The 13,103-nt window shown below is 35.2% G+C and overlaps 1 long non-coding RNA gene across 1 annotated transcript; it reads right to left on the reverse strand.

Annotated features, from left to right (window-relative positions):
• Nucleotides 1–1,011: 1,011 nt before the first annotated feature.
• LOC145555317 (uncharacterized) lies at nucleotides 1,012–9,787 on the reverse strand. Its single transcript, XR_014091463.1, has 2 exons — nucleotides 9,311–9,787; nucleotides 1,012–3,145 (listed from the first exon to the last, which is right to left on the reverse strand). It is a non-coding gene; the product is annotated as an uncharacterized LOC145555317 (long non-coding RNA).
• Between the last annotated feature and the right edge of the window lie 3,316 nt (nucleotides 9,788–13,103).

Raw genomic sequence — 13,103 nt, forward strand, 5'->3', positions numbered from 1 at the left:
GTTCGGTTCAGCGGTTAAATCAAATGCGATATGAAAGAAGATGGAGTTTGTCTCACCCGGTAAAGAAGCACGTTTACTTGAGAAAGGAATTAAAAACAAGTGGCGCTGGGCATGGCTAGAGGAAAGGGGACAGAAAGCTGGTGGAAAGTTTTACAACAGGGGGCGCTGGGATGCCTTTGGGGGGCGTTTGGTCGAAGGTAAACTTTACACCTTACAATCACAACAGTACCAGTTTAGACTTTGAGCAACTTGCTAAAGCTGTACTTCGTAGCGTTCATTTTATAGCGTGAACACCGGAGCTGTAAGTGGTCCGGTATGAAACGGGTGTGATAGAACAACGGTACCGCAGCATTTTTAAATTTCAATAATCAGAATGCAGAAATTGTTTCCGTTGTTTAAAATGGTTTATGTCGGTCTGCCTTTACCCCATCGATACGTTTCCCGAACGCCCTGCACCATACTGGGTAAAAAAAAAACGAGGCGCACATTGCGCAAAACTTTGAAACGGGAGAAGCGGGACATAAAACGGAGCGTCGAACTAGATGTAAATTATGGCATAAAAACAGAATCCGACGCTGAACAGTGAAAAATCAACAGATGATGTGAAACACATGATTAGGCGGCGCAACAGGTGATGAGTAAGATTACTGGTGGTGAGAGTCGATAAACGATAAAATAAATGTAGCAACAGGAAAGAAACTAAAGTGGACATAGCAATAAACCAAGAGAGGATAATACTAATCAAAGGGAACTAAATGGAAATGAATGAAGAACAAAATGCAAGAAAAAACGAAGAAACCAAAGTAAATACAGAGGAATAAACTGGTATGGCAAGACCTTTCGAGCAATAATTAATACAGAGGACTGTATGGCAAGAATAAACGGACACTATTTCCAGATAAAAGGTAAAATAATATTGAAATGTCATGGGTTTTGTTGGGAATGGAAATCCCGATCGATGAATCATAATTTGTATTGACACACGGAGCATAAAATCAGCCAAGAAAAGCATTCAGACTTTACTTATTTTATTCACTTTCAGCGCTGAAAGGAGACGCTTTTACCATTACATCCGAGAAGAGTTTCTAAAAAAGTCTGTAGCGTCTGAGGAGAAAGAGGAGGGTAGCTGATTATATGGACTGAAGACACTCCCTGAAATCACACCATGTCTCTGTGGCCTGGGAAAACGTTTCTTTTTCGTGAGAAATGGACCTTGGTGTCTCACAGAATCAAACATGTAACTTTTTACTATGGGCCTTTGTCTAACAGCGTGTGACTCTTTCTCGACCTTGGTAAAGCGTCTCAACATTCCCCCTGTTGGGCTCTAAAAGAGCCCAAAAAAGGGAAGACAAACCCTAGAGTAGACACTGTCCCTTCCGGAAAACATCCCCCGAGGCTTTTGCAGATGTTGATATACATAGCTTCATTTCAAGTATTGATGTTGTCTTTCATTCATTTCATTTCATGTCAATTTTGGGGGTAAAAACGGACAGGGCACCCCTATGCCTCTTAGGCGGTGGATCGCAATCACAATGTCCCCCTTACAAGCTAATAAAGAACATGTAAAGAAAGAAAATTGTTAAAGGATATTAGAGTGTTAATTTGGAGGAACATAGGTCAACCCACCATGGCATGACTGTTTTTTTTTTGTGGTGGGAGAAAATATTTTTTTGCAGTTTTGTCAGAGCTTCGTCATCTTCAATTACACATCAATCTTAATTTTGGACCGTAAATTATTTCATTTCATTTTTGATTTATTTATTTTAAAACCACATTTGTTTGTTTTTGGTTGGTATTAGCTCAGGTCAACACTATGCCATAGAAGGTTAAAGAACTGTAAAAAAGCAAAATCCGAAAATGTTTTCTGTTTTTTCTTTAGTAATAAAAGTTAAAAGAGATGAATGTTAAATTTAATGACACATGAAATGGTTAAGTTATATTGAGGGAATTGTTAGAATGCACTGCAATGCAAATTGAATGAAGGGTCAGGATAGTATTTCAAAACTTAATAAAATGCCAAAAGAAATAAAGTGTTGGGTTAATATTTTCAAATGAATAAAATGTAAATGAGTAAGAGTTACTAAAATGCAAAATCAATAAAGTGTTAGGTAACATGCAAAAAGTCAATAAAATGTTAGATTAATATATGTTTTAAAATTTAAGAACTAAAACAGGAACCAAATTTAATAAAAGGTAAAATGAATAAAAGGTAGATATTACTGAAACGTTAATAAAATGTAAAATTAGAAATGTTAAGATACTATCCTTTAATGTCAATGAAGCAATAAGGAATAATGCGTAAAGCGATCTATTAGTACGTTGATAAACCAAACTTATTTGAAATTTTAAGGTAATATTTAAAAGTTAATGAACCACAGAAAGGATGCAATGTTAAATGAAATGAAATGGTAAGAAAAGCTTAGAAGTAATGAAAATGGAAAGGCACAGAACATACAACTAACACTAAACAGCAAACCAATAAATCAGGATCAAGGCAGCACAGTCAAAATATACTGGTATGAATGAACTATGATGAGGAAACAAGTAAAAATGCTTTCTAAGTAAAATGTAATAGTAATAAAGTTTAATCATATCAGTCTCTCTATAGCGAGACCTATCAACGTCAAATCAGTTTCTGCGTGTGTCCAGATGTTGAGCCGGCGCAGCTCGATGGGAAACCCTGACCGGCCAGCGAGGCTTCAGTGGCGTTTCAGCTGTAAACTGGTCCACCAATCGTGGAAGGCGCCACAGTCTCACATCCTGGCACACCCAGAAAGGATTGGACTTCATTCTGCAACACAAAAAACACAACAAAAAGGGAAATCAATGGATTATATAAAGAAAATTAAAGTGAAGGAAAGCATCTATTTTTGTCACTAGATACTAGTACTGCCCTTAAACTCTGGAAAGCTGGAGTTCCACGGTCGTCTTTCGGTTCTGGGAAACCATCTGATAGGCAGGTGGGGTTCTATTGGTACCACTGCTCTTTATGTTGGAGGTGATGCACTGAACAGCCAAGGACCTCAGGCAGGGAACAGCAGCATCCACAGGTGATGAGGAGAGCAAGGAGGACGATTCTTTCAGATTGTGCATCATCATGTTTTTTCTTTCTTCTTTTTTTTTTTAAAAAGGCTGCTCCTTGAAGCTGAAGATCAGGTAGTTTTTTTAAAATATATATACTAAGCCAATAGAGCATCAATAAATCAATGACATTTGTTATTTAAGTTCTCCTCTTAATAATAGTTAAAGAAATGCTTAAAGTAAGTAACATATTTTAACCTTCAAAAATAGCTTTGCTTGTTTTAAATGTTGGATATTCACAGGATCAGACAAAATCAAAAACCAAACAAAAAATCATGTAAAGATCAGATTATAAAATGAATGTGCAAAACTGCCCACAGTAATGTTTTATCAAAGAAATATCATTTGAAATGTGAATTATCCCTAATAGAAACTTTACCAGAAAATTTAAACCATATATAAATGTTTTGCTTTTGTTATTTTAATCAAGTTCAATCAAATAGTCCTCATTTAATAAGAAGTAACCCGCTATACTAAAGGCTTGTAACATATTGTCAATAATGTGAAAAGTTAATGATACGTGTTAATTTAAGATCCTTTGTAATATATTCCATTCATGTCATAAAAGATAACCCTGTTTTGTCTCAAACCAAAAACTGTCAATTATGATTATGAGAAATGTTTAGACATTTTAGACAGACCTTGAGTCAATAGTTACATATTGCACTAGATCTTTAGCTTAATTCTGTCAATCTGTTTGACCTGCTTTGAGCAGTTCCATAATTGCTCATTTGTAAATCCCAATTTAGACCAATTTACTTTGAATCTTCGTATTTTTCTTGTCATTTTAAAACCTCATGTAATTAGCCTGTTTTTTTTTTGCTTGTTGTTTTTTTTTTTACAAGAATAAAGTTAACCCTGTCACTCCATATTAAAGTGACTTTATGGTTTTAAATCCCAAAAGTTCAACACTTTTACCTTTTGAAAAATTGGTTCTTTCGAAACCCTTCTATAAAATATTTATTTAACTGAATTACCCTCTTTTGTAGTGTTTATCATATTTATCAATGTTTTTGGCAGTTTTGGGGAGAAATTTGATACAACTAGATTTATTAAATTATATAATTTTCAGGTTAGACCTTTCTGCATGACTTGGTTAAACAAATTATTTTGAATTATAGCCAGAGAGAAGCAAACAATTTATTCCCTGTTTTAAACAACTCTATTTTGTAGAAATCTATTTGACACATGACATCATTGTTAATTTTAATGTATTCAATTCAGAATATTCAGTATTACTTTGGAAACTCATTCGAATAGTTAAAACATTTGTGAATTTTGATTTAACCTCTTTTATATTTTGCTGAAGCCCAAAACTGAAACATTTCTCAATAGATCAGATTAACTCACAATTTGTAGATTAGATTCATTCCATGCATCTCCCCCTGTTTCTGTATTGAAACACTGTTTAATGTTTCGGTACAGAAACTCCTAAGAAACCCACTCAAATCATTTAGCCCACATTTCTTTCATTGCTAACTATAACAGTTGGGTTTAATTTAAACAGGGTGTTTACACCTCAGTGAAAGAATTGAATATTTGATTGACAATATGTGCAGTAAACCCATCATTTGGTTCAGTAATTTTCTGAAGAGTAATTTTCCTAAGATTTGAAATGGATTCAAATAAACTTAAATCAAAACTTGAAATACTAGTCCTGATATTTGTAGCCACTGTAATTTGAGCCAAATAGATTTTAGACTATCCTTTTTTGTATTTGAAGTGTGGCTGGTTGTGCTTTTGTAAATCAGGAAATTAACATTTTTTTACCGTACTTTTATTCTTTTTCAATCGTTGTCATGCTGGAGGAGAAAAACACATTAGCCAGATGTTGGACAATCAGAGTTATAATCATTCAAGCAAACAAAATATTTCTGTAACCTGCAGAGAGTTCTAACACCCTGCTGCATCGAGCCTTCACTTGTACCATTAAACTTATCCTGGGGGTCATATAGCAGAGGTCAGAATGCAAAGACAGTAGACCATGAATGTGCTGTAAATTAAACTAAGGTGAGAAAAAGTGGCATCACACAACTCAAAAATTCAAGAAAAACCATTAAAAACTACCAAGTTTTGTTGGCAGCCATTTTGTCTCCAACCTGTAGACTCAGTGGAATCCCAGGGGCCCCGGAGCCCAAACCACATGACCAGAGACGTAGAACCCAGGACCAACCATGGCAACAGACAAGCAGGACCGCCTCTGAGTCTCAGGATGACTTTACATGTGATGTTCCATTTGCCCCATCAGAAGCTGTTCAGGGCAGCATTCAGTCCCGCTGTGCAGAAAAATCTGGACAAAGTGTGTGGCCCCCCTTGAGAGAGCGAGGGAGGGACGGAGAGATACAGCATGTCATTGTTTTCAAACCTCCGTATCACGTCGGGCAGAATCCGGTGGTCTTTTCTGCCATAGGAGACCCTCATAAATCACGCCTGGGTCTCGTCCTGTAGCCAGGTGTGTCCTCAGAGATCACAGTCAAACATCCAATGCGAGATCCTGCAAGCTGCAATTCGTCCTCATGTGACAACAGGAAAAATCCAACCTCACTGACCTCTGTAGAAGCTGTAGGAATCGTCCAATAGGTCTTTGCCCTCAAACAGCAGTCCAGCAGAAGATGGTACAATTCATAGGTGTAGAAAGTGCAAATGTCCAAGTCGGCGTGGCTAAGAACAGCAGAGGGCTGATGCCTTTTCTCCTCGCATGGCCCTGAACCCGCAAAACCCGGCCCCCATGGTCCCCGTCAGACCACAGGAAGCAGAACTGCTAGAGTAAAAACAAAGTAAATTAAGAAAATAAAAGTGTGTGCCCCCTTTTGCTCACATAATTATAAATTAACTGTCTTTTCTGTAGCTTGTGATGTAGATGAAGAGTTGCCTCTTTTTTGTTTCTTTTCTTTTGTTTCAGCCAGGCTCAGGGTCACTGGAGCGGCTCAGATAACGTCCACTGCCTCAGTCTGAGCTCAAAAGATAAAATAGAAATGCATTAAGATGATTCACCCTCAGATGTTTCAGAATTAACCGGTTGTAGACCCAACTCCTTTCAAAAATCAAACTAAGAAATTATTAAACATTTTGACAAAATTTAGTATTTCCAGCTTCATACACTTTTCATCTATTGGTTATTCAAATGCATATGTAAAATAATTAATTCAATATTGTACAATTTTACACAAAAGCATCCTTGTGATATTGTCACACTTTAAGACAACCAGTTAAATTTCCTTAATAATTTAGGTCAAAAGAAAACTGTAATCAGTTATTCTTTATTCCATTAATGAAAATATTACCATTATCCTGATATTTTTCAAAACTGCTGAGTGTTGTATTTATGTATTGTTTTCTTTTTAGAATTAAAAAATTGTTCACATTTTGTCAGAATTTTTCTCCATGTCCCCTTTGGGGCTCCGTAGAATTTAAAGTACTTTTAACCAAAATGTTCTCAATGATAACACCTAAATCCAACTGTAATTTTATACAATTAAAATTAGAGGTGATGCAGGAAACCCATCAATCTGAAAATAAACATGGCATAGATATTGATTGAAGCTATTCAATTTTATATAACCAATTGTTAATTTAGTAAGAGCTTCTCTATAACTCTGTATTTCAGTCATGCAGGAAGGCCCAGTATAAGAGCTCATTAAATGAACTCACAATATACCAATGTCAAATGAATACATTCATAATTAACCGTATCTTTAAACCGACTAGGAATTAGTCTATTTCTTCTCCACCCCCTGTTGATATAATTTAAAAATTTGAAAGTGATTTTGCATTTACTTTTCTCCAAAGCAAACATTTTACAGGGTTTCACAAGTTTTCCAAATCATCTATCTAGAATTGAAAGTAGACTATCAGATTTTCTAAATGTAAAGTTTTATCAGAAATGTTTTATCTTTATTAAGTTTTATGTTTATCTTTTACCATTTCCCCCTTTTGTTTTCTTATGTAAATGGAAAACAAACATTTCTGACAACAACATTTCTATTGTTCTCAGAAATATTTTTCAGATTCCTTTTCTGTACATATTTCTAAAATGTCCAACTGAAACTGTACTGCAAAGGCCAAAAGTTTTATTATTTTAAAGAGTTCAGATCAGAATTTGGATTGCTTTCCTAAAAGTGTCAATGTTTATTTTGAACTGACAAAAGAAAAATTGATCAGATTTTTCTTTTGTGGCAGAGGAGAAAAAGAAAAGAAAAAAAAAAATGTAGACAAATATTGTGCAGTACTGTAAGATGTCATTGCGTTTCAAATCAAATGTTCTGTTGGACTTGAATTTATGCATCAATTCAATCAAAATTTAAGGCACCCAAGTGTTGTGAGCCCATTGTTGTCCAATCAGTTTGTTTTTACATAATCATATCCACTTTAGAAGTTTCATCATATCCAATTTGTGCCTTTCTACCAAGACACGCATGTGTTTCGAAAGCAGCAGTTAGTTAGTTAGTAAGTTAGTTAGTTTTGTTATTAGAATATAAAAACAACAATCATATTAATAAAAATGAAAAGAAAATAAAACACGTCAAACTAAATGAAACAGTCTCGTAATAAAAGCTATCTGGTTTTAAACCAAAGCTGAAATGTGATTACTCCTTTTCAAATGTATTATTTCCCACTTTGAAATGAGGTAACCGAATTATTTAGATTTAGAATCATTAATTGTCTTTGAGACAAGAATATGTTGCAACCAATTTAATTGAATCTAGAGCTGTTTCATAATCACCCTTTGACTCAAACACATACTCATATTTATTTACCAATTCAGTTCCCTCTTTATGTATTTTAAGGTGACCAAGTTTCAAATGAAAATAAATCCTGTTTTTGATAAGATAATAAGAGAGAAAATATTGTTTAGTCCATGATAAAGTTCAAGTTGCTATAAACCTCAATTTTTCAAGTTTCATTAAGTTTAAATTTAAACCCCTCTACAGCTAAGCTGAGTTTCAAAAACTTCAACACATTAGATGTCACTTTATTTTGTTTTAATTTTACCTGTTTTGTAATTTCATTCATCTTTCATATAGTTAATTTTACCACATGTGAAAAAAGTGGATTGTGCCAGATTAGTTTAGTTCCAATCAGTTTCCCTTAGTGTCATTTATTCCTTCCAGCCAGTATTACCCCGAAGGCTGTCTGTTTAACAGGTCGCCTCCGTTCATCTGCACCAGGTATTCTATCCTTTTTATTTAGTTTTTCTCTTTTTCCCTTATTTTGATATTCATCATGCTCTGCCAAATAAGTTATTAATGCTTCTATTTGCTCTCAGAGTGTAATCTATGACCTGATGCCCCACTTTGGATCGTATTTTTTCCTTTTCAAGTTCACTCTCCATCTTTTAGGCTCAAAATTTAGGTTTCAAAATCACCTCTCTTTTTTTGTTGTTTTGCTCGCACGGCGGCGAGGAAATCAAACGCAGCAGAAAGAATTGTCAACAACCACAGATAAAATCAAAAACCTCCCACTGATTATAGTTCCCCAAAGTTTACCATGGTTTTAAAACACATTACCATAAACAGAAAAGAGTAAATTTTAACACATAGCGGCTGCTCAGCGGCAGAAGCTTACACACACAGCTGACAGACACACACAGCTTTACACAGAAATGGATCCACGCTTTTCAGCTCCTATTTTTGTCCTCTTTCAACTCTTATTTTTGTCCTCTTTCAACTCTTATTCTATAGAGGATCAGATCGCGATCAACCTTATTTCATATTACTACCATCTTATCCTATGGTGGACCCTCTCAACACTTTTTGTGTCTCTTGAGTAAGTCCTTGATTGGCTACCGCGTTCTTTTCCGAGGGCAGTACTCCCCGAGGATAAAACCGACAAAACCTAGCCTGAACTTTTCCCGCGTCCAGGAAAAGCGGGGGACGGCCAGTTCCCACTGCAAGCCAATCATCCTTAACACCTAAATCTTCACACCTAAATCTTCACACCTAAATCTTCACACCTAAAAACTACTTTATTTCTCCACACCTAAAAACTACTTTATTTCTCCACACCTAAAAACTACTTTATTTCTCCACACCTAAAAACTACTTTATTTCTCCACACCTAAAAACTACTTTATTTCTTCATACCTAAAAACTACTGTTTCTTCACACCTAAATCTACTTTTTCTTGTCTATACTCCTATGAACAGTTAAACATGAATTTGAAATGTATGAAATTTATACAGACCTGAGAAACAGTACAATGGTGTATATTAAGGAACAAATGTCCTTACCTTTCATGTGGGCCCCACACCAGAGTACTGTTCCGGAAAGCCTGCGCCTGAACGGCCAGTCCAATCTCCGCTCATGTGTCAACACAAAACCATCCTCTGCTACCAACTGTTGGGAATGGAAATCCCGATCGATGAATCATAATTTGTATTGACACACGGAGCATAAAATCAGCCAAGAAAAGCATTCAGACTTTACTTATTTTATTCACTTTCAGCGCTGAAAGGAGACGCTTTTACCATTACATCCGAGAAGAGTTTCTAAAAAAGTCTGTAGCGTCTGAGGAGAAAGAGGAGGGTAGCTGATTATATGGACTGAAGACACTCCCTGAAATCACACCATGTCTCTGTGGCCTGGGAAAACGTTTCTTTTTCGTGAGAAATGGACCTTGGTGTCTCACAGAATCAAACATGTAACTTTTTACTATGGGCCTTTGTCTAACAGCGTGTGACTCTTTCTCGACCTTGGTAAAGCGTCTCAACAGTTTGTTGAGACCATATCTAGTACTGAGAATAAATATATCTTACAGACCATAACAGTAAATAACTTATCACTTAATTATATTTTTAACCAGATTTTATATTTTTATTTCTTCAATATTATTTTTCATGTCAGTGTTAATGTCATGAGGCTGATGACTCCATGACACTTTCAATTTGACTCATTAGGATTTGATTAAGAACCAGATTTGTTCTTTGTCATTTCTGTCCAGTAAAACTATTAATCTATAAATCAATAGACAGGTCTATATAAATATATAATCCATGTTTCTGTCTCATATTTGTATGGCATTAAAAGGATCTGGAACTTTAGTTTTTCCACTGAAAGCTCTGGTTTGCACAATAAATGCCATATCGGTGAAGTTTTATGGATGATACTCTGATGTCCCATTCTCCTGAAGGCAGCACAGAGCTGCACCACCAGAAACCGACAGAAACACTGAAGAGAAGAAGAGCTATGATTAATGTAGTTACAGTTCTATCCATGTTTTAATGTTGCAGAGGTCAGTCGTTTAGCAAATAGATCAAGGTTTAAACTGGCATGTTGAACATCTTTTATCTGATCATTTTGTGTAATATTTAACAACTAGAAAATGGCAAAGAATAAGAATATTTTTCCACTCTGATTGGCTGCTGTTAGGCCTACAAATTTTAACTTGAATGTTCATTGCATTTTTCATAGACGCCTGTGAAAATAATTTCTATTCACATGGCTTTTTTGTTCTCTGGGAAATTATCTTGATGACAAATACAGAAACAAGCATAAAAATCAAAACATCTACAATAGTGATAGTAATATTAAGGATAAAATAATAGTCAGTGCAAAGTAGCCTAGAAATTCTTTGTTGGGGGCGGTGAGGGACCTGGATAAAGGCTAGGGGGGCGCTGGCACAAAAACGGTTGAGAAACACTGATTTAGTTGGTAATGTTGCACGTTCTAAATTACATTGAAGGGACTCTTATTAAATGTTGAGGGATTTTTGCCTGTAAGGCAAACCTTTAGGGCACAGACATTTTACATTTTGTTTTGAGTTGAAATGTACTGAAGTCTTACTTAAGTTTGAGTGTTTAGCTTGTTAATTGTATTTGTTAGAAGCAATTGTTTGCACTATTCAAAGACACTTTTTATTAAACTGTGGCAATAGCAACGGTATAGTTAATTTACTATAAGTTTCAGGCTCAGGATTTTTTTTTTTTACTTTAAGCCCTGTGATTATATGTATAGTTGTTCCAATATAATAGGAGTCCCACATCACTAGTGAGATGAATCACTGTTTTTGTTAAAATTTCAACTTCTATGCTGCAAGTATGTTAGAAAGTTCCGTAAAGGTGTAGAAAACCTTTACTGATGACTTGGTTCTGTGAAACGGAATCATTTGCTAAAAGGGGCGTGTTCAATTAGTGAGGTCATTGATTATGTAGAAAAAAATAGGTGTTAAACAGGTGGACCTTATTTAAGGTTCAAGGCAACTGACATGCATATGCTGACTGTATTTGTTCTTGAAAAACAGTAAAATGGGTAATTCAAGACACTGTACAAAAGGAGGCCACTCTGTAAGAAATTAATAAAAGAGGGGAAACCCATAACGAAGTGTAGATTATATCACTTTAAAATGGCAGCCAAAACTAGAAAGGTGAGGAAAAAGAAGAAAAACGACTATTGGCATGGATTGGATAACAACCAAAATGGCAAAGGCCCAGCCAATGATCAGCTCCAGAAGGATCAAAGAATATCTGAGATTGCTTGTGAGTACTCTAACAATCAGACCACATACATCTATGTGAACCCAAGCTACCAGCAAGAAGCCCTTGTAAAGTCCCATTGTTTAAAAAAAAAATACACGTGTTAAAGCAGTTAAAATTTGCCAAAGAACACATTGACGTCTTAAAAGAAGCAGCGTAATATTTTGTGGACAGATGAGTGAGATTATCTTTGGGTCTCAGGGCCACAGACAGTTTGTCAGACGTCCTGCAAACACTGGATTTAATCCACAGTACACAGTGAAGGTGGTGAAGCATGATGGTGCAAGCATCATGATATGGGGATGTTCCTTGTACTTAGGCATTGGTCCTATTTATTACATACCAGGGATTATGGATTAATTTGAGTACACCAGAATCCTGGAAGAAGTCATGTTGCTGTATGCTGAAGAGAACATACCCTTGAAATGGGTGTTTCAACAAGACAATGACCCCAAACACACCAGCAAGCAAGCAAAATCATGGTTCCAGACAAACAGAATACAAGTAACGGAGTGACCAACACAATCCCCGAACCTTTAACTCTTACAAAACTTGTGGGCTGACATAAATATGCCATAAATATTCATGAGGCAAAACCAATAAAAACATGAATTGTGGAAGGTAGTGCAGTTGTCCTGGGCTGCAATACCTGTTGATCGGTGCAAGACGTCACCAGTCCATGTACCACAGATGTAAAGCAGTTATCAGAAACGGGTTATCCAACTAAATAGTAATTTATGATTCTCAGGAAAGAAATCTTTTCTTAGTTTCTACAGAACATTTTTGAATTTGTAAAGAAAGATGTCAACACACTGCTGTTTTTTGGCCATTATATTTCTGGGCTTTCTGTAAAATATTATATTCAATTACTTTTTCCAATTTTCTTGCTTTGAAATAGAATGTGCAGTGTCTCCAAAGCATTTGTGTTAATTAAAATACAATTTATTTGAAAAATTTTGAAGTTTATCACAATGCTATTATTATGAACATAACTGTAAATCAAAAGGCGTTAAGCTATATGTCAATGGTTTCTCTTACAATCCAAGCAATACTAATGGTACTGCTTGTGGGCTAAGTTAGACCAATATCAGAATAATAGCACTCTTTCTTCCTTGAATATTAAACAAAAATGCTTTGAGTTGGTTTAAAATGTCAACTGTATTGTAATTACAAAATACTAAAATTGTGAGGGAAAATACATTCAAACAGTTAAACAAAACCATTGAGTAAATAATGATAGTAAAGCATTGTTAAGTTTTAAATTTCTGCTTACTGTATTTACGTCAGTATTTCATTAAATGTTTGGAGATTACCACAGAAAAATTTGAACATTTTTATTTTCAGTGTAGTAGCTTAGGAAAGTAAATTTAAAATATAAATGCTTTTATTTCAACATTATGGTTGTCATTTTAGAAAAAATGTAATAATCCTGTTATAGTATTATGCAATATTGTTCAGCAAAGGGATGTTTTAAAATGTAAAATCAGCTTCCTCACCCCCCCCCTCCTTTGTCTTACTGTAACAACAGTTATCACCAAAGACAATTTAAAGA

The sequence above is a fragment of the Poecilia reticulata genome, chromosome 16, assembly GCF_904066995.2.
Source record: "Poecilia reticulata chromosome 16, P_reticulata-male-v2, whole genome shotgun sequence".
Classification (NCBI taxonomy): domain Eukaryota; kingdom Metazoa; phylum Chordata; class Actinopteri; order Cyprinodontiformes; family Poeciliidae; genus Poecilia; species Poecilia reticulata.